This window comes from Staurois parvus, unplaced genomic scaffold (genome assembly GCF_062004578.1).
Source record: "Staurois parvus isolate SC_StPar_1 unplaced genomic scaffold, SC_StPar_1.0 ptg000017l, whole genome shotgun sequence".
In the NCBI taxonomy this organism is placed as follows: Eukaryota; Metazoa; Chordata; class Amphibia; order Anura; family Ranidae; genus Staurois; species Staurois parvus.
Genome location: NW_028317813.1, coordinates 6040583 through 6066469, shown reverse-complemented (window position 1 = coordinate 6066469; position 25887 = coordinate 6040583). Strand labels below are relative to the sequence as shown.

General features: G+C 45.5%; 1 long non-coding RNA gene across 3 annotated transcripts in view; it reads right to left on the bottom strand.

Annotated features, from left to right (window-relative positions):
- Window positions 1-3845: 3845 nt before the first annotated feature.
- The window catches only part of LOC149473263 (uncharacterized), a 115771-nt gene continuing 93729 nt past the window's right edge, over window positions 3846-25887 (bottom strand). For 2 of the 3 annotated variants that reach the window (XR_016313337.1, XR_016313341.1), the window contains 3 exons: window positions 16339-16430; window positions 13352-13468; window positions 3846-4372 (listed from right to left, as the gene is read on the bottom strand). This is a non-coding gene — a long non-coding RNA (uncharacterized LOC149473263). The remainder of the gene's footprint in view (window positions 4373-13351; window positions 13469-16338; window positions 16431-25887) is intronic. The other variant, XR_016313339.1, reaches the window with a different exon arrangement.

The window sequence follows — 25887 nt, the reverse complement described above, 5'->3', positions numbered from 1 at the left end:
TTTACTATTTTTTTCACTATATTTCTTATAGCTATAGGATTGGCAGCGCAGCATCCTACAGCTGCAAGAAAAAGTATGTGAACCCCTTGGGATTACGTGGAGTTTTGCATGAATTGGGCATAAAATGTGCTCTGAACGTCATCTAAGTCACAACAATAGAAGAATACAGTCTGCTGAACATAATACTACACAAACATTAGATGTTGCCATGGTTTAATTGCACATAACATGTAAATATTCACAGTGCAGGGAGGAAAAAGTATGTGAACCTTTGGACTTAATAACTGGTTGACCCTCCTTTGGCAGCAATAACCTCAACCAAACGTTTCCTGTAGTTGCAGATCAGACCTGCACAACGATCTGGAATAATTTTGGACCACTCCTCTTCACAAAACTGTTTCAGTGTAGCAATATTCTTGGGATGTCTGGTGTGAATCGCTCTCTTAAGGTCATGCCACAGCATTTCAATCGGGTTGAGGTCAGGACTCTGACTGGGCCACTGCTGAAGGCGTATTCTGTGCTGCTGCAGCCATTGTTTTGTTGAATTACTTGTATGCTTTGGGTCACTGTCCTGTTGCATCACCCATCCTCTGCGGAGCTTCAGTTGGTGGACAGATGGTCATACGTTTTCCTGCAAAATGTCTTGATAAACTCTGGAATTCCTTTTCCCATCAATGATAACAATCCGTCCAGGCCCTGAGGCAGCAAAGCAGCCCCAAACCATGAAGCTCCCTTCGCCATGTTTTACAGTGGGGATGAGGTTTTGATGTTGGTGTGCTGTGCCTTTTTTTCTCCACACATAGTGTTGTGTGTTCTTCCCAAACAACTCAATCTTGGTTTCATCTGTCCACAGTATATTTTGCCAGTAGTGCTGTGGAACATCCAGGTGCTCTTTTGCAAACTTCAAACGTGCTGCAATCTTCTTTTTGGACAGCAATGGCTTCCTCCGTGGTGTCCTCCCATGTACTCCATTCTTGTTTAATGTTTTCCTTATTGTAGATGTGTCAACGAAAATGTTAGCATGTGCCAGAGATTTCTGTAAGTCTTTAGCTGACACTCTGGGATTCTTCTTTACCTCATGCATCATTCTGCGCTGTGCTCTTGCAGTCATTTTTACTGGACGACCACGCCTAGGGAGAGTAGCAACAGTGCTAAACTTTCTCCATTTGTAGACAGTCTGTCTTACCATGGACACATGAACATCAAGGCTTTTGGATAATAATTTTGTAACCCTTTCCAGCTTCATGCAAGTCAACAATTCTTGATCGTAGGTCTTCTGAGAGCTCTTTTCTGCGAGGCATGGTTCACATCAGACAGTGCTTCTTGAAACCAGTAAACCCTAAACAGGTGTGTGTTTTTTAAGGGCAGGACAGCTGTCAGCAACACATCCAATATCATCACACTGATTGGAGTCAAGGTTGGCTCACTCCTGGCTCCAATTAGCTCTGGGAGACGTCATTAAGCTAGGGCCTCACATACTTTTTCCTCCCTGCACTGTGAATGTTTACAGTGCAATTAAACCATGGCAACATCTAATGTTTGTGTAGTATTATGTTCAGCAGACTGTGTTCTTCTATTGTTGTGACTTAGATGACGTTCAGAGCACATTTTATGCCCAATTCATGCAAAACTCCACGTAATCCCAAGGGGTTCACATACTTTTTCTTGCAACTGTATTTGATTTATTCTCATAGTATAGTATGCTAATAAAACAGATAATGTATTTGAAAGATTGCATGTACATACAACAGAAGTTTAAAACAGCATATCACCAAGCCAGGTAAGAGGTTTCCAACCAACAAGATGGCCGCCACATGTCGCTGCTTGATGATATCAGCCTATCTGCTGTAATAGAAAGAGACTGAGCCCTTTAAGAACTGACCATACAGCCATCTAATAGCCTTATTGCTGCCCACTTGACTGGAACAATTCTCATGTGCACCACTGGTACAACCGGGCCCTAACGCTAGCCAGCTGAAGAGTAGGCCTAAAGACTGCCCCTTTACAGCTGCTGCACAGAGACCTTTACTTTATTCCTAATGCCAAAAGGTACCTCTCAGGGGACATTGCACCTTATCTTAGCATCTTAGCCATTCTCCTAGAGTGCATTATTATGCAGTATTATTATTCACATTGCAGTTAATGCTTGTATGCACTGTTTATTGCTGACTGTGCTGATTCTTGATTAAATTTCAGTCTGGTGGCACAGAACTCTATTCTAGGTTACTTTGGCTTACTGAATATACTGTCTAACAGACTGTGTCTGAATCTACCTTCTGTATGCGCGTTTATACCCAAACCTCCATTTACTCTAAGCCATACCAATACATTGAGTTAAAGAAGGAGTACAGCCAAAGCATTTTTGGCTGTATCTCTGTGGATCTGCACTCCTGTGACCTGTTTTCAGCTGACAGCAAGCTGAAGCCCACTGTCTGCTGACGTCCCTCAGTTGGGGAAAGATCCCAACTTTAAAGTCGAGATTCACTGGGGGGGGGGGGGTCAGAGCATACAGCGGTGACTCCCCTCCCTGCCTGTCTCCAGTCTGACTGTCAGTCAGACTGCTCACAGAGGCAGTGAGAACACAGCAGTCTAGTGATCACTGAGTTCTCACATTTAGAGCCGGTGGGGGACAGATGCAGCATCGGACCGATGCTACATCCACCTAGGTAAAGATAATTTGGTAAAAAGAAAAAACACAAACTTTTCTTGTAGCCTCCCTAGCGATCTGATTATGTCCATATTTCTGTGCTCAAAGCGGGACATTTTTTTTGCATGGAAATATGTATTTTTGTTATTGTAGGCCTGTAATTTTAAGGAATAACTCACTGAAATCTGTCCGAACAAAAGTCTAGTAAACATCCCGGGTATGTTAAAATTTGAAACACGAAATCATAAATTATAATTTAATAAATAATCATAAAAATAATAATAGAATAATAATACATTTAATTCAATAATATATGTAATAAATGTAAAAAGAAAGTGAGCGCTTCTGAATCCTATAAAAAAGCTGATAGCATGAGGAAACCTCTATAACCCTTGAACATGTAAATATATAAAAATGCATTGTCTGAGAGGGTCCAATAAGAGGTCTGGAGAATACCCCTGGACGGTATGAGTGTTGTTTGAATACCACATATTCATCGGGTCCCAGATGGTCACCAGTACCTATATACTTAATGCGTATATATATTATATACGTCCGGTGAGTGCAAGCACACCCTTTATTATATTATCTTTCACGGAAGTCACGAACACCTGATTATCTGATGGAAGCTGAATAAGATTGATCGCCAAGTTCCTATTTGAATCACTGATGCACTTGATGGACTCATGTCATTTTTATCTGTGTGATATATTGTATTGTTACGACAATATTTATTTATTTATTTATTTTTGTCTTCATTAAGACATCATCACGGTCATACAATTAGCGCATCAGTTTGCGCCCTCTGTCACATTCACTTTTATTTGTATTTTAATTTTTAATTTGATCATTCTTTTATTATCAATTCATCCAAGTGCTGCATTTTTATATATTTACAATTAAATAATATAATCAAACCAAAAACACTGAAATTTGAAATATAGCACCAAGTTTGCACATCACTGAGCAAAGTCGCAAAATCATTTTTAGTGTCTGATGACGAATTTCCCCATGAATCATTATCACTCAATTCTGCAAGTGGTTCTAATTTACTATCGCTGTTCTCTAGCTGGTCTAAAACCGATTTTGACCTAAAGGAAACGCTTTTTGGACGCCATGGACATTTCTCAGTTTCCAGGCAGAAAGTACAGTAAAAATGCAGGCAGGGCGCCGGACAAAGCACTAGGGACAAAATGTATTTGAATTGGTTTGATACAGTAATGCTTTACTATGTGATTTTAGTGAATTTAGTGAATGTCACTTTTTCAACTTTCAAATTTCCCACCAGTTCCGTCCCCGTACTTCCTGACGTTACAGGGAACGGAACCCAGAAGACGGATGCCAACATCGGCCGGAGGACATTGCCGGGGACACTGCAGGAGGGACATCGTGGGAGTGAAGGACAAGGTACGTGAAGAAGAGATCCCAGAACAGCGCTGCAAGGTATTCCCGAGTGTAGCTTTGGGTTACCGCTTCTGGTGCTGAAACTTTACCCCAAGCTACACTCAGGAATACGACCAGGGAGGTTAATTTACCAGCAAACTGTCTTGTGTCTATTTCCTGATACTACTTCACAGTTGAGTTAAAATTATCCACACTTATGTTCCTATATAGTAAGTGCGTGCAGTAACTCAACCAGGTCTGTCAGAGGGACTGAGGTTGTTCTTGGAGTCGAGGCGCAGAACAGAGAACCCAAATTACCAAGCGACTCCTTCGGGGGTAGCACTACATAACAAAAAGAGAAGAGAAGAAAAAGGGTATGTTTATATACTTGGCTCCCTGTAGCAATACGTTGTGGTAATGCACAGTAAGACGCACATTTACTATTCATAAATACATTCATAAAGCCTGAAAATTATACAGTTTTAAAATGTGGGTTAGGTTCACATCTTAGATACCTGTCCACCTCTCCTGATCCACAGCGCAATTCATTCTTAATTGAACTGTCAGGAACGTGGTTTCAACCATTGGGCTAAGACACACTGTTTGGCTATTGCGCATGCATGCACATTCTTATGAGCATAGGTGACAAATTGCACTACGTATTCACATGTACGCAAGTCTACTGCTGACAAACACCTATTTAAACCTGAACCCTGCACTGGTTCTGTGCTGTATGCCACCTACTGGAGTAGGAATATTAATTTTTACAGACCACAAGAGCTTAGAGTACCTCGGAGCTGCAAAATGTCTGAGGCCTTGACAAGGAAGGCGGGCACTCTTTTTCTCAAGTTTTAATTTTCATATCAAATACTGGCCCAGTTCTAAGAATGGTAAACCCTATCCCGCATGTTCTCTGAGTCTGAAGACCTAGTGCAGCTGGATACCATTCTCCAAGCCGGAAACATCCTGTTGATGCAACCTGGTCTCATGTCTCATGCATAATCACAGGCATCCTTAGATCCTTTGCCACAAAGAATGAACCTTCAAGAGAAGGATAGTCTTTTCTGACATGAATGTAAACTCTTTATACCTCAAGACCTTCATACAAATATCTTGAAGATATGCCATGTTATCCTTTGGCTGCACACTTTCTGGGATACAGGACTTTGAACTTGGTTCAGTGGCTCTTTTGGAGGCCAATAATGGCAGAGGACTGTGTAAGAGGTATGTTAACTCCTGTGTTACCTGCACCGAAAACAGGGGCAGCAAGAGTAAAGCGTTAAAGTCACTTATTATTCCGGAGAGGCCTTGGGACATTATCTCAATGGACTTTGTTGTTGATCTTTCTTTGTCTGAAAGTTTTTTAGTGGTCTTTGTGATTGTACAGTATATCATCTTTCTAAGATGGCATACTTTGTTCCTATTATGGGGACTCCATCAGCAGCCAAAACAGCTGGAGTCTTTTTGAAAGAAGTAAAAAGGTTGCATGGGGACCAGGGGGAGACTGACAACTCATGGGGCCCCCGGGCAATAAGAGATCATGAGGACCATCTGTGTCCCTGCCCTCACTCAAGCCACACCCACACAAATCCCCACCTCCATATTGCTAAGACAAAGAGGCTCTTTATGTAGTAACGTTCAGTGACAGGACACATAGCAGTCTCTGTATGTCGAAATATTTGGTGATAAGCTCTCTCACCTCAGAGGAGCCTTCATCCCTCAAATCACCTCAGAGTAGCCTCCATCTCCTCACAGAAAATCTGTGTCCCTTATATCTCCTCATAGTCACCCCAGGCGCAGCCTCCATCCAAAAGTTTACCTCAGAGGGAGCCTCCACCTTCTCACACTCAGACTCCTCTCCTCTGACAGAACTTTTCCCTGCCATGTCTAAGGAAAGTTGCCACTCTCCCATCAACCTGGACTGCTGTAGCTACTGCCTGGACCTCGCTAATCAGGCAGAGCCAGCAAGCCTGATCTCCATCGCCAGCCATTTCTGAGCCCTGAGGGACCAGCTGGTGGTGCTGGAGGACATGGACTGGCTGAACCAGATGATGAGTCAGTCCTCAGGAATCCCAACTACCTCCTCAATCAGAGACTGTACGATGGGAACATCAACCAAACCATGCTGTCCAATTGTGTGGCAGGAGACTTAAAGTTGGCGACCCAATAATGGTACCAAGAGCCTTTCATGGGGCCAGGGTTGCCAAACTCCTGCAGTATTTTTCACTGACAAAACATGGAAAATTTACTGATAGAGCTAATTTTTTACTGACAACATGAAAAATGACAGAACTCCTATTAAAAAATGAAGACAATCGATATTTAAACAGTATAAACACAATATGGAAACACTGACAATACCCATAACAAGTATTTTGCTTGGTTTACACTTCAGTTGAATCAACTGAAAAACAAAATCTGCTATGCAAGCTACAGACAACAATGGGCATGACTAAACTGCATCTAAGAGTGGCTCAAAAGAGAACTGTTTCTTGACCACCTCTCTGTACATGAACAGAGCAGCTAATTGTGTGTATTCACATTGCTGTGATGGTCAATTAATGAGATTTTGGGGGTCTCAACTGCAGCCCAAGACACACTAAAACGATGTGCATATTATTTAGTGCTAGACATGCTACAGGAGAGGGCAATAGACTGCAGACCTACTACAGGAGATGTTCAGAGTCTGCAGACCTACTATAGGAGATGGTCAGAGACTGTGAACATGCTACAGGAGAGGGTCAGAGACTGCAGACATACTACAGGAGATGGTTAGAGATTGTGGATATAATATAGGAGATGATCAGAGAAGATGATCAGAGACTGCAGATAAACTGCAGGAGATAGAGACTGCAGACATTGTACAGGAGATGATCAGAGACTGCAGATAGACTACAGTAGATGATCAGAGACTGTGTACATATTACAGGAGCCATTCAGAGATTGCAGACATACTGTAAGAGATGGCCAGAGACTGCAGACATACAACAGAAGATGATCAGAGACTGCAGACATACTGCAGGAGATGGTCAGAGACTGCGGACATAGTACAGGAGATGATCAGAGACTGTGGACATAGTACAGGAGATGATAAGCACAGACAAAAAAGGAATTCTTAGCAACACTTACCAGCCAGCTTGCGAAAAAACCCATATGGCCCTGCCTAACAGTTTGCATTAAAAACAGAGAGTTTTGTTTGCACACATTTGCAAATACATGCATAAGCCACAGTCCCACAATAAGGGTCCTCTGTATACTGTGGACCTAACTATAATTTTGAAAGCCTCCATAGTAGAAGCACATGTATGCACCTTACTGCTAAGGCTAGTTATAGGTTAGGACGGTTGCCATTTTTGTGTAGAAGATGATCAGAGACTGCGTACATATTACAGGAGACGGTCAAATATTGCAGGAAATGGTCAGAGACTGCAGATATATTTCAGGTCAAGGTCAGAGACTGCAGACAAAGTACAGGAGATGCTCAGAGACTGCAGACATACAAAAAAAATGGTCAGAGACTGCAGACATACTACAGGAGACGGTCAGAGACTGCTAACATACTATAGAAGATGGTCGGAGACTGCAGACATACTACAGGAGATAGTCAGCAGGTGAGTATGATATCTTTTTAATTTTAAAGAAAAAAAAAATACCCTTTAGTATCACTTTAACAAACATGTCCTTTGTGTAAACCTGACGTGCCAACTCATTCCATGATCGAGATTCAGGGCCTCCCAAAACTGTGACAGTTGATGGTGAAGAGGAATTTGAAAACTATTGTAGATTGCAGTAAATGTAAAGGACAGATTTAATATGAATGTGGTGCCAGCCGTTAGGTTAAGACATGCTGTTTGGCTAATGCATGTGTGCATAAGCATGCACATTCTTATTAGCATAGGAAACACATTGCACATTTGCACACACATATGAGCACGCACACATGTGCTCGCACATCCACTGCTGACAAGCGGCCTAGTTAAACCTGAGCTTTCAGTGGTTCTGTGCTGTATGGTCTTCAGCCTTGTCCCCGTGTTCCAGTCTCAATGCTCATCTGTGATCCTCTTATCTACCTAGCTTCCTCTCTGACCTTGCTCTCGGATTACCCTTGCCAGCTCATGTTTGCCATCTGTCTCCACTGCCGACCTTGGCCTGGACTACTGACCACAGTTCTGCCTCTGACTGGCTCTGTACCTCGCTGCCAACTTTTGCCAACTTCTGCCTTTTCCTGACTCTGATTCTGAGTACATCTTGGTACTAACTCAGGGTGCTCAGATGGGAACTGTGTAAGAAGCCACCTTTGTCATCTCAGGATCCGCATACAGGTACGTGACAGGCACCCCCACGCATTGGCAACCCGGCACGATTTTGTACGCAGCACAATGCAATTCTGTGCAGCTGGATTTCTAAAAAGGGCCAGGGACTTCCCTACATTTCTTGTTGATAGGACAGCCCCAAACGAATGGTTGCAGTGCTTATGATGTGCACGTGCAAACATGCTCACACTTATGTGAATGGAGCTTTAAGCAGGTTAGTAAGGGGTGCCAGGATAATAGAGAGGAAGAATACATTTTGTTTTTGCATGCTTTACATTCTAAGGCTGGCCATAAACGGGCTGTTTATCGGCCGAATTGTCGGCCAATAAATGAAAAATCGGTCGTTGCTGGCATGGATGCTGCCACAAATGCGTTTTTTGTGACCGATAAAAAAGATAACAAGAAACCAGAAGATCCACGAAAAACGGCCGATGCATTGCCCCACTAACGGCGTGAATATCAGCCAATTTTTCGTGCGGACGAAAATTCGGCCGATAAACAACCAGTCTATGGCCTGCATAAAGCTCAGTTCATTCATTGTACAATCTCCTTTAGGTCTGTTAACAACTATGTAGTGCAAAGGCTTGCCTAACTGGATACAAAAGTGAATGGATAATTTAGGCAGGATTGTGAAACAGCTTGGGCACTCTGAATAAGTAACAATAAGGTCTTAATTGTGGGTGTGGCCCAGCTGTGCAGTGGGAGGGGATTAAAGGGGCATGGATGAATAAAATCACACAGCACACATATGTCATCATCTTTTATATTAATTCCCCCCACCAAATAGGCCTTAAAGGCTGTGTCACCGGCTAGAGTCTCACAGACACATATAACTCTCAGCATAATCATAAAAAAAAAGATTTTTTTCATTACATAAGGCTTTCTGCACACAGTCCAGAACTTCATTAAAACAGAGTGCATGGGTCGGGAGTATATAATGTACAGCGCTGTGTAAATAGTGCAGGGGTCAACAGTATGTAACGGTCAGACTGCAGGAGTGAAGGGTGTGTAATACACAGTCTTCAGGGGTCAGAACAGCGTAATGCACAGAGTGCAGGAGTCAGGAATGCTAATGAACAGTGTGCAGGCGTTTAGAGTGTGTGCTGCAAAGAATGCAGGGGCCTAGGATGCATAACGCATGAAGTGCTGGGGTTAGGAGTGAGCCGTCGACAGAGTGCAGGTGTCAGAAGTGTGTGATACACAAAGTGCATGGGTCAGACGTGTGTAACTTAAAGAGTGCAGGAGGTGGGATTGCATCTTGGTTGAAGTAGTAAAAACCTCTTAGCAAGGGGCTGGTACTCCCTTAAAAGTGTTGTAGCCTGCTCAGTGGCAGGAGTGTGGTGTGTGAGGAGTAGGAAGATGTAAGGCTGGAGGAAGAAGGCTGCCAGGAGGCCTAGTGAGATAATGCCTGCCTGTGAGCTTGGAGCTGGAAAGGAGGAAAACCTGGGACTCATTGGCCCCCTATGCGAGGACCACCTGTATGGCAGGGATGAAGCAGCCCTGCTGATAGGACTGGTAGCAGCTGCCAAGCCACAAGCGGTACAGGAGAGGATCTTAGTGAGCACACCTGCCCCCCCTAGGTGGATAGGGGAAGGAGCACTCTGGTAGGAAACCAAATTAGTCCCTTACTAGTGACTGTTCACTTCAGTTAAAGAGACAGGAGCCAGAACCCCTGCTCAGGAAGAAAGTCTCCAGATTGCATGAAGAGGAGTTCATCTAAGGTCTGGGGTGGTACAACTAGGAGATGCTGGCTAGCCCTTCAACAGAGAAAACCTCTTAGCATGGACCTTACAGGGAGTAATAAATGGACCCCAGGAATGGGTAACAATGGGAGTAGAAAAAGCCCTCACAGTGTTGCAGTCAGTGGGAATATTAAAGCCCCTCACACCCCAGCATTGGTGTCAGTGGTCACTTATGTCTGTGTAGGCTCCATGTCCAATGCCACTCCTTGTTGTGACAGGGAATCACTCCACCCAATAGTACCTGTTAAAGATTACCAGGTGCAGTAATTTAATAGACTACACCATAGTTACACATCCCTCCATAATGATTCTGGAGCAGGACAAAGCTGCTGGTCAACTATGGATCTATGGATTTCTGCAATCTATACTATAATGCTATGTCACCCAAAACATGGAGCTGGTATGGTGTATGTATTGCAGGAAAGTGAAACTGTTGCAACATCATTACTGCCACATCTCTATTATTTTCTATGATCACCTGTTAGTGTAAAAATGGATATGGTGCTAAATAAAAAAGACATCGGGTTTTGATCAAACATTCTTTGGAAAGTTCAGGGTAGTGCATATGTAGGCTAATTGTTGTTAATAAAAGCCTTAAATAATCACATCATTTATTGACTCCATTCAGAGCTTACACTACAATAAAACAGTTAATTAGCCTTTTCTAGGTTGCACTACTTCTCAAACATTGCATTAACTGAAGAGGGTGGATCTGCAATTCCAAGAAACATCCAGCAGATGTCATGGGAGTATGGCAGTAAAAATCGGGCTTCATACTTGCCAAACGATAAAAAGAAAAAAACCTTTCATGCATTTCATACAACTTAAAAGAAAACACAAAAGTATTATTTTTAAAACCCCAGTATAACTTATAGCTCAAAATGTGCAAGGCCATTTTATCAAATCAAAAGTGTTAAAATATTAAGTATCCTTTTATCCGTTTAATTAGCAATTCTGTTGTTTTTATACATAACAGTTAAATTCAGTAAAAAATATACATGTGCAATTTACATAATAGGTAATTTATATGGATTGTTAAATGTATTACAATATGCTCCATTCACTAAAGCAGACAGAATGCAGTATTTAGGTGATGTGATGCATATTTCCAAAGTATTGCATGCTATGCTGAAAATGGCAATACACTATCACCTTATGTGGTATTTATCTCTAAAAGCAAAAATGCTCAGTAAATACCACACAAAACAGCATTAAAGTCAATTCACTAAAGGAAATAAATGTAAAAATGTAAATAAGTAGTGGTCCAGGCATGCGGCATTTGAGGAATGTAAAAACACAATAGCCAATTTGGAGTAGTCACTGCCTTTTTGGATCAGTTCTCTCAACAGTAATGCATAGAAACCTTAATATGGAAAAACACAGAATCATTGGGGTTGATTTACTTAATGTATAACTAGAGGGAAAACATTTCTTTTAGTTTTGGATATAGTGGAGGTGGATTAGAACACCTGTTGGATTTTTATTGCTGTCAGTGCCCCCATTAGGAAGATTCACCCTCTCTGTTTGTCCTGTTTACCATTATCATTGAAGGTGAAAGTAAAAAAAAACACATTTCGGTTGTCCCTAGAAAAGTAAAAGAGGGGAAATCTTCCAATGGGGACACTGATTCTGGTGACCTGGGGGTCCCCAAGGAATTCGATTAAATTGCAGGGATTTACTCTCACTTCCTGTTTTGGCTATGGTACAGGAACCCCAAATAAAAAAAAAAACTATTTTTCCTTCAGTTCTATTTTAAGGCAATTAAACTATGCACTTTGCAAGTTGCTCCAGAGATTATTAAATGAGATAAAACTTAACTTTACAAAGAATACCCAATCACAAGCAAGAAAAATAATAAAAACTGCATTTTTACTTGCACATGATTGGATGGATGAAATCAGCAGAGTTTCTCCTCATTTATTAAACTCTGGAGCAACTGCACTTACAAAGTTCTCAGTCTATGTGTCTTTAGTAAATCCACCCTGTTACTTGTAGTAAAATATATCTATTTTCTCCTCTTATTTTTGCCAGCTGTTCAAATACTTTTTTTGTGTATATACAAGCATATACATAATTTTCTGCAAAAAACCTCCCAATCACTCCAAACATAACAAACATGTAGCACCCTCCTAGTTTAGCTACGGGGAGCAGCTAGACTCAATAGTTAGTCAGGAGCTGGTTAGCAGCTCAGATGTGATAGTCAGAGGGGGCAAATTGTGGTTGGGGCTGAGAGACTCTGCAGGCCAGCCCCTTTGGAATTTCCCTCTGTTCTGAGGCTTTCAAAGGAGGGCCTTGGAGGCAATGGGTGGATCTGTGGAGTGGCTGGTTGCACTCTTGAGGGACCTCAGCCAATCCCCAAAAGAAGTCTTGACAAAGGGCTGGTACTCCCTTAAAAGTGTTGGCGCCTGCTCAGTGGCAGGAGTGTGGTGTGTGAGGAGTAGGAAGATGTAAGTCTGGAGGAAGAAGGCTGCCAGGAGGCCTAGTGAGATGATGCCTGCCTGTGAGCCTGGAGCTGGAAAGGAGGAAAACCTGGGACTTATTGGTCCCCTATGCGAGGACCACCTGTATGGCAGGGATGAAGCAGCCCTGCTGACAGGACTGGTAGTAGCTGCCAAGCCACAAGCGGTACAGGAGAGGATCTTAGTGAGCACACCTGCACCCCCCTAGGTGGATAGGGGAAGGAGCACTCTGGTAGGAAACCAAATTAGTCCCTTACTAGTGACTGGTCACTTCAGTTAAAGAGACAGGAGCCAGATCCCCTGCTCAGGAAGAAAGTCTCCAGATTGGGTGAAGAGGTGTTCATCTAAGGTCTGGGGTGGTACAACTAGGAGATGCTGGCTAGCACTTCAACAGAGATTACATCAGTGAACAGAAACTTGTGAATAGTTCAGGAAGTTGTCCTCGGATATCGGTTCCCTTGGGCATCCTATACCCTCTTGCCCTATCCAAGTTCTAATCCCCTCAAAAAGTACCAAATCCAATGCTCAAGGACTGTTTTCTGTCTCCGGATGAAAGCTTGTGGGGAAAATGCTGAATGACTGGCTGTGCAGGACTATAGGGGGCACCCAAAATCATTAGCAATCCCTAAGGGGATAGCGCTGCAAACATAATCCAGTGTACATGCATACCACAATGGTCTAATTCCTTTTAGAACATATGTCATATGTAGCAGGGATACTTTACTTTTTCACAGTTATTTTTAGAGATATCTTTGGATCAAATATTCACAAGACAGAATTGGATTAAGAATAGACAAGTATTCTTACAAAGGTGTGGAACTTGGGCTGTTAGGAGAGGGTGTCATCAAGATGGATCCCAGAGTGACACTTTCAAGAACGTCATCAGAGAATGACAATGGCTATTCTCTAACAAGAAAAACAGACCTGTCCAAAGATACAGAAATTACTTCACCAAATATCACAGTAAAAATTACTTTAAAGTGTAACTAAAGGCAAAACATTCTTTTTAATTTTGATAAGAGTAATGGGAGGTTAGAACCCCTGGTAGTTTTTTTTGCCATCTATGTCCCATTGGGGAGATTTCCCAACTATTAGTGTTCAATGTCAACCTAAAATGTGGGAATTTGTTTTCCTTTCACCTTCAGGGACAAAGAGAAACAGTAACAATAGAGAGAGAGAATCTCCCTATTGGGGGCACAGCCAGCAATAAAAACCAAAGAAAAGAGGTTACTGGAATACCAGTCAAAGGAAAGCTGCTTTTTATTTTTTTTAATTCTTTATTTAACCACTTCCAGTCCGGACACTTTTACCCCCTTCCTGTCCAGGCCAATTTTTAGCTTTCAGTGCTATCACACTTTGAATGACAATTGCGCGGTCATGCAACACTGTACCCATATGAATTTTTTAGCATTTTTTTGAGACAGATAAAGCTTTATTTTGGTGGCATTTATTCACCACTGGGATTTTTATTTTTTTGCTATGTAAATGAAAGTCCCAAAATTTTGAAAAAAAGTGTTTTTCTTTTAAAATTTTGCAAATAAATAGTATTTCATCATAAATCTTGGCCAAAATGTATTCCGTTATCTTTTTAGTAAAAAAAAAAAAACCCAAATTAGTTTATAACCAAAAATTATAATTTAAACTTTTTTTAACATTTTTTTTATTTTTTTATATTATTATTATTTTTTTAACATACTGTCACCCTAGCAGTACAGTGTCACCATGGTGACACTGTACTACTTGTGGGGGGTGATGAAGATTTTTTTTTTTTTACACTGATTGCTTTTACACCCATAAAGGCTGTAAAAGCAATCATTTCTCCTCTCTAACTGCATTGAGAACTACTTTGTGAGCTGTGATTGGTCACAGCTTGTCACATGGTACAAGGCTATTGTGAATGGCCCTGTACCATGTGATCTCTGTGATCATTCACAGATTTCACATGTAGTAAGCAATGATGTCAGAAGTGACATCTTGCTTACTACTCTGCATGTGATCACTGATTGGCCAATCAGTGATCACATGATCGGGACCTCGCACAGAGGTCCCGTCCGACGTTTGGTGTTCCACTGTGCCTGGAGGACATAGCGGGCACCGGATCGCGGTGCTGCGCGCTCCCAGGGAGTGCGCACAAGCAGGGTGCGGGGAGGCCGTTTATAAATGGCCACCCGACCCTGCACTGCCACCGTCCAGCCGTTTATATACATGGGCCGGACAGGAAGTGGTTAAACAATTCTTCATTCACAGAGCAGTAAAATACAACAGAAACATACATATCAATAGAGGGTAACCCCTTCAAAGGTCACAAGCCATCATGAAAAATTACAACAGCTATAAACAATATAAAGTGCAAAGAAAACTTGTTCAAAACACGTAACTGTCACATAGTAAACTGCTTTCACAGGACACACGTGGTGTGTCAAAAACAACTACAATAAACTAAGTAAATGCTAAACTTCTGTATAAATGTCAACTATTGAATGAAAATAGTATAAAAAAATCACATACATATATAAATACCCTTCTTTCAATGATAAAAAAGACAACGTTGTCCAGCTAAAACCATTTTTAGTAGAATAATTGGAGGCTTTTCCCTTAGCTCCTCTCTTGTGAAATTGTTGTCAACAGGACAGGAAGTGAGGGCAAGTCCTCATGCTCACTTTTTTACAGCTGCTGTTTTTGGCTTTTGGCGTTTTTTTTTCTACAACCAATAAACTCCCCAGCATGTTATCCTATGTGTCCATGCACACATGGTGTTTAATCAGTGTTTTTTGGCAGGGGCGTTTTTTGGCTGGAAAAAAATCCCAGAACTAGTGGGTTTTGTAGAGGAGTTTTTTACCTATAAAAATGCTCTAAAGTTGGTAAACGCGCAAACCAGCATTTTTTAGCTTTTTTTTGTCAAAAATTTTTCTTTTGTAAGAAACGCTAACGCAGAAAAACGCGACTAAATGCTAATGCAAAAACGCTAAAAAAAAGTTTTTGATGCAACTTATACAGCTAACGCTACCAGCGTTTTTAAATCGCCCATTGTACATGAGGGCTAACAGAGCCCCGGATAGCAGTAAAACCAGTGTTTGCCAAAAACAGAAGTGCTTGCTTTTTGTATACCTTGCCTGGAACTAAAGAGCTATCAAGACAGGATTTTATGAGCAGCATGGATAAACATTAATTTTTTGCAACCTCATCACAACCATATTCATACATTTTTTTATTATCATTATTATTATTCACATCCTTAAAGTGATTTTAAAGGCATGATTTTTATGTTTTAAAAGTACCAAACATGTCATAATTACCTGCTCTGTGTAATGGTTTTGCAGCTAAGCCCTGCTCATTGGCTGTGATTGAAAGTAGCAGGAGCCAATGACTTCGGCTGCTGCCTCTCTGTCCAGTGAGGAGAATAGAGAGCAGAGAGAACAGTTACTCTTGTGCAGATCGCTGAATCGAGATCAGGTTCAGGTAAATTTTAGGGGGTGCTGGGGAGGGGGGCTGCATACAGAAGGTTCTTTACCCTAATGCATAGAATGCCGTAATTAAATGTACTCTGTATTTCACACCGCTGTGATCTTGATCTGAGTAGTTTGGAGCAGTATATCAGTATTCTGGTCAACCACATGATGTACCCTCACACGATAAATGTTAGGCAGCTTCTTGAATATTTTTTTTTGTTGTTGTTGTTGTTCAAAAATAGCATGCTTCTCTCAAGTTGCATTCAGTAATTAAATGCAGAATCATATTATTTACGTTTAGTAGTATTAAACCCAAAAGCAAACATTTATTATATTGCAGCTTACAATTTCTTAGCTGTGACGACTGCATTCCTTTTCTTTTTTAGGCTTTCTTTCTTCTATTTTCCCCTGGTGATCCAACCAGTAAGTCTGTTGTTCTTCAAAAGAATAAGCAGAATGCATTAGTTACAGAGTTAAGACAAACCGTTTACCACTGATGGGGTGCTTACAGCAATCAGCTTTTTTTTATGTAATGTTTATTTATGTAAGACAAACCATTTACCACTGATGAGGTGCTTACAACAATCAGCTTTTATTTATGTAATGTTTATTTAACTAAGACAATACATTTACCACTGATGGGGTGCTTACAACAATCAGCTTTTATTTATGTAATGTTTATTTATGTAAGACAAACCGTTTACCACTTATGGGGTGCTTACAACAATCAGCTTTTATTTATGTAACGTTTATTTATGTAAGACAAAGCATTTACCACTGGTGGGGTGCTTACAACAATCAGCTTTTATTTATGTAACGTTTATTTATGTAAGACAAACCATTTACCACTTATAGGGTGCTTACAACAATCAGCTTTTTTTTATGTAATGTTTATTTATGTAAGACAAACCATTTACCACTGATGAGGTGCTTACAACAATCAGCTTTTATTTATGTAATGTTTATTTAACTAAGACAATACATTTACCACTGATGGGGTGCTTACAACAATCAGCTTTTATTTATGTAATGTTTATTTAACTAAGACAATACATTTACCACTGATGGGGTGCTTACAACAATCAGCTTTTATTTATGTAATGTTTATTTATGTAAGACAAACCGTTTACCACTTATGGGGTGCTTACAACAATCAGCTTTTATTTATGTAACGTTTATTTATGTAAGACAAAGCATTTACCACTGGTGGGGTGCTTACAACAATCAGCTTTTATTTATGTAACGTTTATTTATGTAAGACAAACCATTTACCACTTATAGGGTGCTTACAACAATCAGCTTTTATTTATGTAATGTTTATTTATGTAAGACAAAGCATTTACCACTGATGGGGTGCTTACAACAGTGAGATTTATTTATGTAATGTTTATTTATGTAAGACAAACCGTTTACCACTTATGGGGTGCTTACAACAATCAGCTTTTATTTATGTAATGTTTATTTATGTAAGACAAACCGTTTACCACTTATGGGGTGCTTACAACTAGAGATGAGCGAAGAAATGAAAAATTCGATTCGACTGATTCGGCGAATTCGTGGACAATATTCGATTCGAGTCGAATAAATTCGCTGTGAATTTAACTTAAAAAAGGGTGTTTCTAGGCTTCAGAGAGACTTAATATTAGTGCAGAACACTGTACCTTTAATTTAAATGCCCTTGGAGTCTGCTGGGGAAGAGAAATAATACTGTCTGTCAGTATGACATGCAGATGAGTGCCGTCGATCTTAGAATCACTGCACACTTCACTCCTTTGGCCAGTCACGGGGCCAAAACCAGTGTTTGGAGCCACAGTGTGGCGGTGGAGGCAGCAGCAATGGGAGGCCATACAGCAACCTATGACAAAATGGAAACCAGCAGGAGCGTGAGGAGACCTGAAAGTGGCACATGGCAGAGTGGGAGCAATGGGAGGCGGTACAGGGACCCAGGTCACACTATGGGCCCAGCAGCAGCGTGACCAGGCGGTACGGGGGCCCATGGCCGATATGGGGCTTGGTGGCACCTATGGAAGGCCTGTAATCTGCCAGCAACCTATGACAAAATGGACAACCGCAGGAGTGTGAGGAGATTTCAAAGTGGCACATGGCAGAGTGGAAGCAATGGAAGGCCGTACAGGGACCCAGGTCACACTGTGGGACCAGCATCAGCGTGAACAGGCGGTACGGGGGCCCATGGCCGATTTGACCTCATTCATCCCATAGTCCTGCCGACTCACGAATAGCGTGGCCTCCTCAAAGGGCCTGAGCAAGCGCAGGTGTCACACATGAGCTGCCAATGGCTGACATCTAAGTTACACAGGGAGTACCTTTATCCGCTTTTAACATCAGGAAATCTGTGATGGCCTTTAGCTGTTCGTAAAGGCGGTCTAACATATGTAGGGTTGAATTCCACCTTGTTGCAACGTCACAGCATGAGGAGTCGGTACGGGGGCCCATGGCAGATTAGGGGCCTGGCAGCAGCTATGTGAGGCCCGTAATCTGCCTGCACCCTATGTCAAAAAATTTAACACACCAGCAGTGTGAAGAGACCTGAAAGTGGCACATGGCAGCAGAGTGTGGCGATGGAGACAGCAGCAATGGGAGGCCGTACAGGGACCCATGAGAGACTCTGGACTTGGCAGCAGCATGAGGAGGCGGTATATAGGGGCCCATGGCAGATTAGGGGCCTGGCAGCAGCTATGTGAGGCCCGTAATCTGCCTGCACCCTATGTCAAAAAATTTAACACACCAGCAGTGTGAAGAGACCTGAAAGTGGCACATGGCAGCAGAGTGTGGCGATGGAGACAGCAGCAATGGGAGGCCATACAGGGACCCATGACAGACTCTGGACTTGGCAGCAGCATGAGGAGGCGGTATATAGGGGCCCATGGCAGATTAGGGGCCTGGCAGCAGCTATGTGAGGCCCGTAATCTGCCTGCACCCTATGTCAAAAAATGTAACACACCAGCAGTGTGTGAGGAGACCTGAAAGTGGCACATGGCAGAGTGGGAGCAATGGGAGGCGGTACAGGGACCCAGGTCACACTATGGGCCCAGCAGCAGCGTGACCAGGCGGTACGGGGGCCCATGGCCGATATGGGGCTTGGTGGCACCTATGGAAGGCCTGTAATCTGCCAGCAACCTATGACAAAATGGACAACCGCAGGAGTGTGAGGAGATTTCAAAGTGGCACATGGCAGAGTGGAAGCAATGGAAGGCCGTACAGGGACCCAGGTCACACTGTGGGACCAGCATCAGCGTGAACAGGCGGTACGGGGGCCCATGGCCGATTTGACCTCATTCATCCCATAGTCCTGCCGACTCACGAATAGCGTGGCCTCCTCAAAGGGCCTGAGCAAGCGCAGGTGTCACACATGAGCTGCCAATGGCTGACATCTAAGTTACACAGGGAGTACCTTTATCCGCTTTTAACATCAGGAAATCTGTGATGGCCTTTAGCTGTTCGTAAAGGCGGTCTAACATATGTAGGGTTGAATTCCACCTTGTTGCAACGTCACAGCATGAGGAGTCGGTACGGGGGCCCATGGCAGATTAGGGGCCTGGCAGCAGCTATGTGAGGCCCGTAATCTGCCTGCACCCTATGTCAAAAAATTTAACACACCAGCAGTGTGAAGAGACCTGAAAGTGGCACATGGCAGCAGAGTGTGGCGATGGAGACAGCAGCAATGGGAGGCCGTACAGGGACCCATGAGAGACTCTGGACTTGGCAGCAGCATGAGGAGGCGGTATATAGGGGCCCATGGCAGATTAGGGGCCTGGCAGCAGCTATGTGAGGCCCGTAATCTGCCTGCACCCTATGTCAAAAAATTTAACACACCAGCAGTGTGAAGAGACCTGAAAGTGGCACATGGCAGCAGAGTGTGGCGATGGAGACAGCAGCAATGGGAGGCCATACAGGGACCCATGACAGACTCTGGACTTGGCAGCAGCATGAGGAGGCGGTATATAGGGGCCCATGGCAGATTAGGGGCCTGGCAGCAGCTATGTGAGGCCCGTAATCTGCCTGCACCCTATGTCAAAAAATTTAACACACCAGCAGTGTGAAGAGACCTGAAAGTGGCACATGGCAGCAGAGTGTGGCGATGGAGACAGCAGCAATGGGAGGCCGTACAGGGACCCATGAGAGACTCTGGACTTGGCAGCAGCATGAGGAGGCGGTATATAGGGGCCCATGGCAGATTAGGGGCCTGGCAGCAGCTATGTGAGGCCCGTAATCTGCCTGCACCCTATGTCAAAAAATGTAACACACCAGCAGTGTGTGAGGAGACCTGAAAGTGGCACATGGCAGAGTGTGGCGATGGAGACAGCAGCAATGGGAGGCCGTACAGGGACCCATGAGAGACTCTGGACCTGGCAGCAGCATGAGGAGGCGGTATATAGGGGCCTATGGCAGATTAGGGGCCTGGCAGCAGCTATAGGAGGCCCATAATCTGCCAGCACCCTATGTCAAAAAATTCTACACACCAGCAGTGTGAGGAGACCTGAAAGTGGCACATGGCAGCAGAGTGTGGCGATGGAGACAGCAGCAATGGGAGGCCGTACAGGGACCCATGAGAGACTCTGGACTTGGCAGCAGCATGAGGAGGCGGTATATAGGGGCCTATGGCAGATTAGGGGCCTGGCAGCAGCTATAGGAGGCCCATAATCTGCCAGCACCCTATGTCAAAAAATTCTACACACCAGCAGTGTGAGGAGACCTGAAAGTGGCACATGGCAGCAGAGTGTGGCGATGGAGACAGCAGCAATGGGAGGCCGTACAGGGACCCATGAGAGACTCTGGACTTGGCAGCAGCATGAGGAGGCGGTATATAGGGGCCCATGGCAGATTAGGGGCCTGGCAGCAGCTATGTGAGGCCCGTAATCTGCCTGCACCCTATGTCAAAAAATTTAACACACCAGCAGTGTGAAGAGACCTGAAAGTGGCACATGGCAGCAGAGTGTGGCGATGGAGACAGCAGCAATGGGAGGCCGTACAGGGACCCATGAGAGACTCTGGACTTGGCAGCAGCATGAGGAGGCGGTATATAGGGGCCCATGGCAGATTAGGGGCCTGGCAGCAGCTATGTGAGGCCCGTAATCTGCCTGCACCCTATGTCAAAAAATGTAACACACCAGCAGTGTGTGAGGAGACCTGAAAGTGGCACATGGCAGAGTGTGGCGATGGAGACAGCAGCAATGGGAGGCCGTACAGGGACCCATGACAGACTCTAGACTTGGCAGCAGCATGAGGAGGCGGTATATAGGGGCCCATGGCAGATTAGGGGCCTGGCAGGAGCTATGTGAGGCCCGTAATCTGCCTGCACCCTATGTCAAAAAATTTAACACACCAGCAGTGTGAAGAGACCTGAAAGTGGCACATGGCAGCAGAGTGTGGCGATGGAGACAGCAGCAATGGGAGGCCATACAGGGACCCATGACAGACTCTGGACTTGGCAGCAGCATGAGGAGGCGGTATATAGGGGCCCATGGCAGATTAGGGGCCTGGCAGCAGCTATGTGAGGCCCGTAATCTGCCTGCACCCTATGTCAAAAAATTTAACACACCAGCAGTGTGAAGAGACCTGAAAGTGGCACATGGCAGCAGAGTGTGGCGATGGAGACAGCAGCAATGGGAGGCCGTACAGGGACCCATGAGAGACTCTGGACTTGGCAGCAGCATGAGGAGGCGGTATATAGGGGCCCATGGCAGATTAGGGGCCTGGCAGCAGCTATGTGAGGCCCGTAATCTGCCTGCACCCTATGTCAAAAAATGTAACACACCAGCAGTGTGTGAGGAGACCTGAAAGTGGCACATGGCAGAGTGTGGCGATGGAGACAGCAGCAATGGGAGGCCGTACAGGGACCCATGAGAGACTCTGGACCTGGCAGCAGCATGAGGAGGCGGTATATAGGGGCCTATGGCAGATTAGGGGCCTGGCAGCAGCTATAGGAGGCCCATAATCTGCCAGCACCCTATGTCAAAAAATTCTACACACCAGCAGTGTGAGGAGACCTGAAAGTGGCACATGGCAGCAGAGTGTGGCGATGGAGACAGCAGCAATGGGAGGCCGTACAGGGACCCATGAGAGACTCTGGACTTGGCAGCAGCATGAGGAGGCGGTATATAGGGGCCTATGGCAGATTAGGGGCCTGGCAGCAGCTATAGGAGGCCCATAATCTGCCAGCACCCTATGTCAAAAAATTCTACACACCAGCAGTGTGAGGAGACCTGAAAGTGGCACATGGCAGCAGAGTGTGGCGATGGAGACAGCAGCAATGGGAGGCCGTACAGGGACCCATGAGAGACTCTGGACTTGGCAGCAGCATGAGGAGGCGGTATATAGGGGCCCATGGCAGATTAGGGGCCTGGCAGCAGCTATGTGAGGCCCGTAATCTGCCTGCACCCTATGTCAAAAAATTTAACACACCAGCAGTGTGAAGAGACCTGAAAGTGGCACATGGCAGCAGAGTGTGGCGATGGAGACAGCAGCAATGGGAGGCCGTACAGGGACCCATGAGAGACTCTGGACTTGGCAGCAGCATGAGGAGGCGGTATATAGGGGCCCATGGCAGATTAGGGGCCTGGCAGCAGCTATGTGAGGCCCGTAATCTGCCTGCACCCTATGTCAAAAAATGTAACACACCAGCAGTGTGTGAGGAGACCTGAAAGTGGCACATGGCAGAGTGTGGCGATGGAGACAGCAGCAATGGGAGGCCGTACAGGGACCCATGACAGACTCTAGACTTGGCAGCAGCATGAGGAGGCGGTATATAGGGGCCCATGGCAGATTAGGGGCCTGGCAGGAGCTATGTGAGGCCCGTAATCTGCCTGCACCCTATGTCAAAAAATTTAACACACCAGCAGTGTGAAGAGACCTGAAAGTGGCACATGGCAGCAGAGTGTGGCGATGGAGACAGCAGCAATGGGAGGCCATACAGGGACCCATGACAGACTCTGGACTTGGCAGCAGCATGAGGAGGCGGTATATAGGGGCCCATGGCAGATTAGGGGCCTGGCAGCAGCTATGTGAGGCCCGTAATCTGCCTGCACCCTATGTCAAAAAATTTAACACACCAGCAGTGTGAAGAGACCTGAAAGTGGCACATGGCAGCAGAGTGTGGCGATGGAGACAGCAGCAATGGGAGGCCGTACAGGGACCCATGAGAGACTCTGGACTTGGCAGCAGCATGAGGAGGCGGTATATAGGGGCCCATGGCAGATTAGGGGCCTGGCAGCAGCTATGTGAGGCCCGTAATCTGCCTGCACCCTATGTCAAAAAATGTAACACACCAGCAGTGTGTGAGGAGACCTGAAAGTGGCACATGGCAGAGTGTGGCGATGGAGACAGCAGCAATGGGAGGCCGTACAGGGACCCATGAGAGACTCTGGACCTGGCAGCAGCATGAGGAGGCGGTATATAGGGGCCTATGGCAGATTAGGGGCCTGGCAGCAGCTATAGGAGGCCCATAATCTGCCAGCACCCTATGTCAAAAAATTCTACACACCAGCAGTGTGAGGAGACCTGAAAGTGGCACATGGCAGCAGAGTGTGGCGATGGAGACAGCAGCAATGGGAGGCCGTACAGGGACCCATGACAGACTCTAGACTTGGCAGCAGCATGAGGAGGCGGTATATAGGGGCCCATGGCAGATTAGGGGCCTGGCAGGAGCTATGTGAGGCCCGTAATCTGCCTGCACCCTATGTCAAAAAATTTAACACACCAGCAGTGTGAAGAGACCTGAAAGTGGCACATGGCAGCAGAGTGTGGCGATGGAGACAGCAGCAATGGGAGGCCATACAGGGACCCATGAGAGACTCTGGACTTGGCAGCAGCATGAGGAGGCGGTATATAGGGGCCCATGGCAGATTAGGGGCCTGGCAGCAGCTATGTGAGGCCCGTAATCTGCCTGCACCCTATGTCAAAAAATGTAACACACCAGCAGTGTGTGAGGAGACCTGAAAGTGGCACATGGCAGAGTGTGGCGATGGAGACAGCAGCAATGGGAGGCCGTACAGGGACCCATGAGAGACTCTGGACCTGGCAGCAGCATGAGGAAGCGGTATATAGGGGCCTATGGCAGATTAGGGGCCTGGCAGCAGCTATAGGAGGCCCATAATCTGCCAGCACCCTATGTCAAAAAATTCTACACACCAGCAGTGTGTGAGGAGACCTGAAAGTGGCACATGGCAGAGTGTGGCGATGGAGACAGCAGCAATGGGAGGCCGTACAGGGACCCATGAGAGACTCTGGACCTGGCAGCAGCATGAGGAGGCGGTATATAGGGGCCTATGGCAGATTAGGGGCCTGGCAGCAGCTATAGGAGGCCCATAATCTGCCAGCACCCTATGTCAAAAAATTCTACACACCAGCAGTGTGAGGAGACCTGAAAGTGGCACATGGCAGCAGAGTGTGGCGATGGAGACAGCAGCAATGGGAGGCCGTACAGGGACCCATGACAGACTCTAGACTTGGCAGCAGCATGAGGAGGCGGTATATAGGGGCCCATGGCAGATTAGGGGCCTGGCAGGAGCTATGTGAGGCCCGTAATCTGCCTGCACCCTATGTCAAAAAATTTAACACACCAGCAGTGTGAAGAGACCTGAAAGTGGCACATGGCAGCAGAGTGTGGCGATGGAGACAGCAGCAATGGGAGGCCATACAGGGACCCATGAGAGACTCTGGACTTGGCAGCAGCATGAGGAGGCGGTATATAGGGGCCCATGGCAGATTAGGGGCCTGGCAGCAGCTATGTGAGGCCCGTAATCTGCCTGCACCCTATGTCAAAAAATGTAACACACCAGCAGTGTGTGAGGAGACCTGAAAGTGGCACATGGCAGAGTGTGGCGATGGAGACAGCAGCAATGGGAGGCCGTACAGGGACCCATGAGAGACTCTGGACCTGGCAGCAGCATGAGGAAGCGGTATATAGGGGCCTATGGCAGATTAGGGGCCTGGCAGCAGCTATAGGAGGCCCATAATCTGCCAGCACCCTATGTCAAAAAATTCTACACACCAGCAGTGTGTGAGGAGACCTGAAAGTGGCACATGGCAGAGTGTGGCGATGGAGACAGCAGCAATGGGAGGCCGTACAGGGACCCATGAGAGACTCTGGACCTGGCAGCAGCATGAGGAGGCGGTATATAGGGGCCTATGGCAGATTAGGGGCCTGGCAGCAGCTATAGGAGGCCCATAATCTGCCAGCACCCTATGTCAAAAAATTCTACACACCAGCAGTGTGAGGAGACCTGAAAGTGGCACATGGCAGCAGAGTGTGGCGATGGAGACAGCAGCAATGGGAGGCCGTACAGGGACCCATGAGAGACTCTGGACTTGGCAGCAGCATGAGGAGGCGGTATATAGGGGCCTATGGCAGATTAGGGGCCTGGCAGCAGCTATAGGAGGCCCATAATCTGCCAGCACCCTATGTCAAAAAATTCTACACACCAGCAGTGTGAGGAGACCTGAAAGTGGCACATGGCAGCAGAGTGTGGCGATGGAGACAGCAGCAATGGGAGGCCGTACAGGGACCCATGAGAGACTCTGGACTTGGCAGCAGCATGAGGAGGCGGTATATAGGGGCCCATGGCAGATTAGGGGCCTGGCAGCAGCTATGTGAGGCCCGTAATCTGCCTGCACCCTATGTCAAAAAATTTAACACACCAGCAGTGTGAAGAGACCTGAAAGTGGCACATGGCAGCAGAGTGTGGCGATGGAGACAGCAGCAATGGGAGGCCGTACAGGGACCCATGAGAGACTCTGGACCTGGCAGCAGCATGAGGAGGCGGTATATAGGGGCCTATGGCAGATTAGGGGCCTGGCAGCAGCTATAGGAGGCCCATAATCTGCCAGCACCCTATGTCAAAAAATTCTACACACCAGCAGTGTGAGGAGACCTGA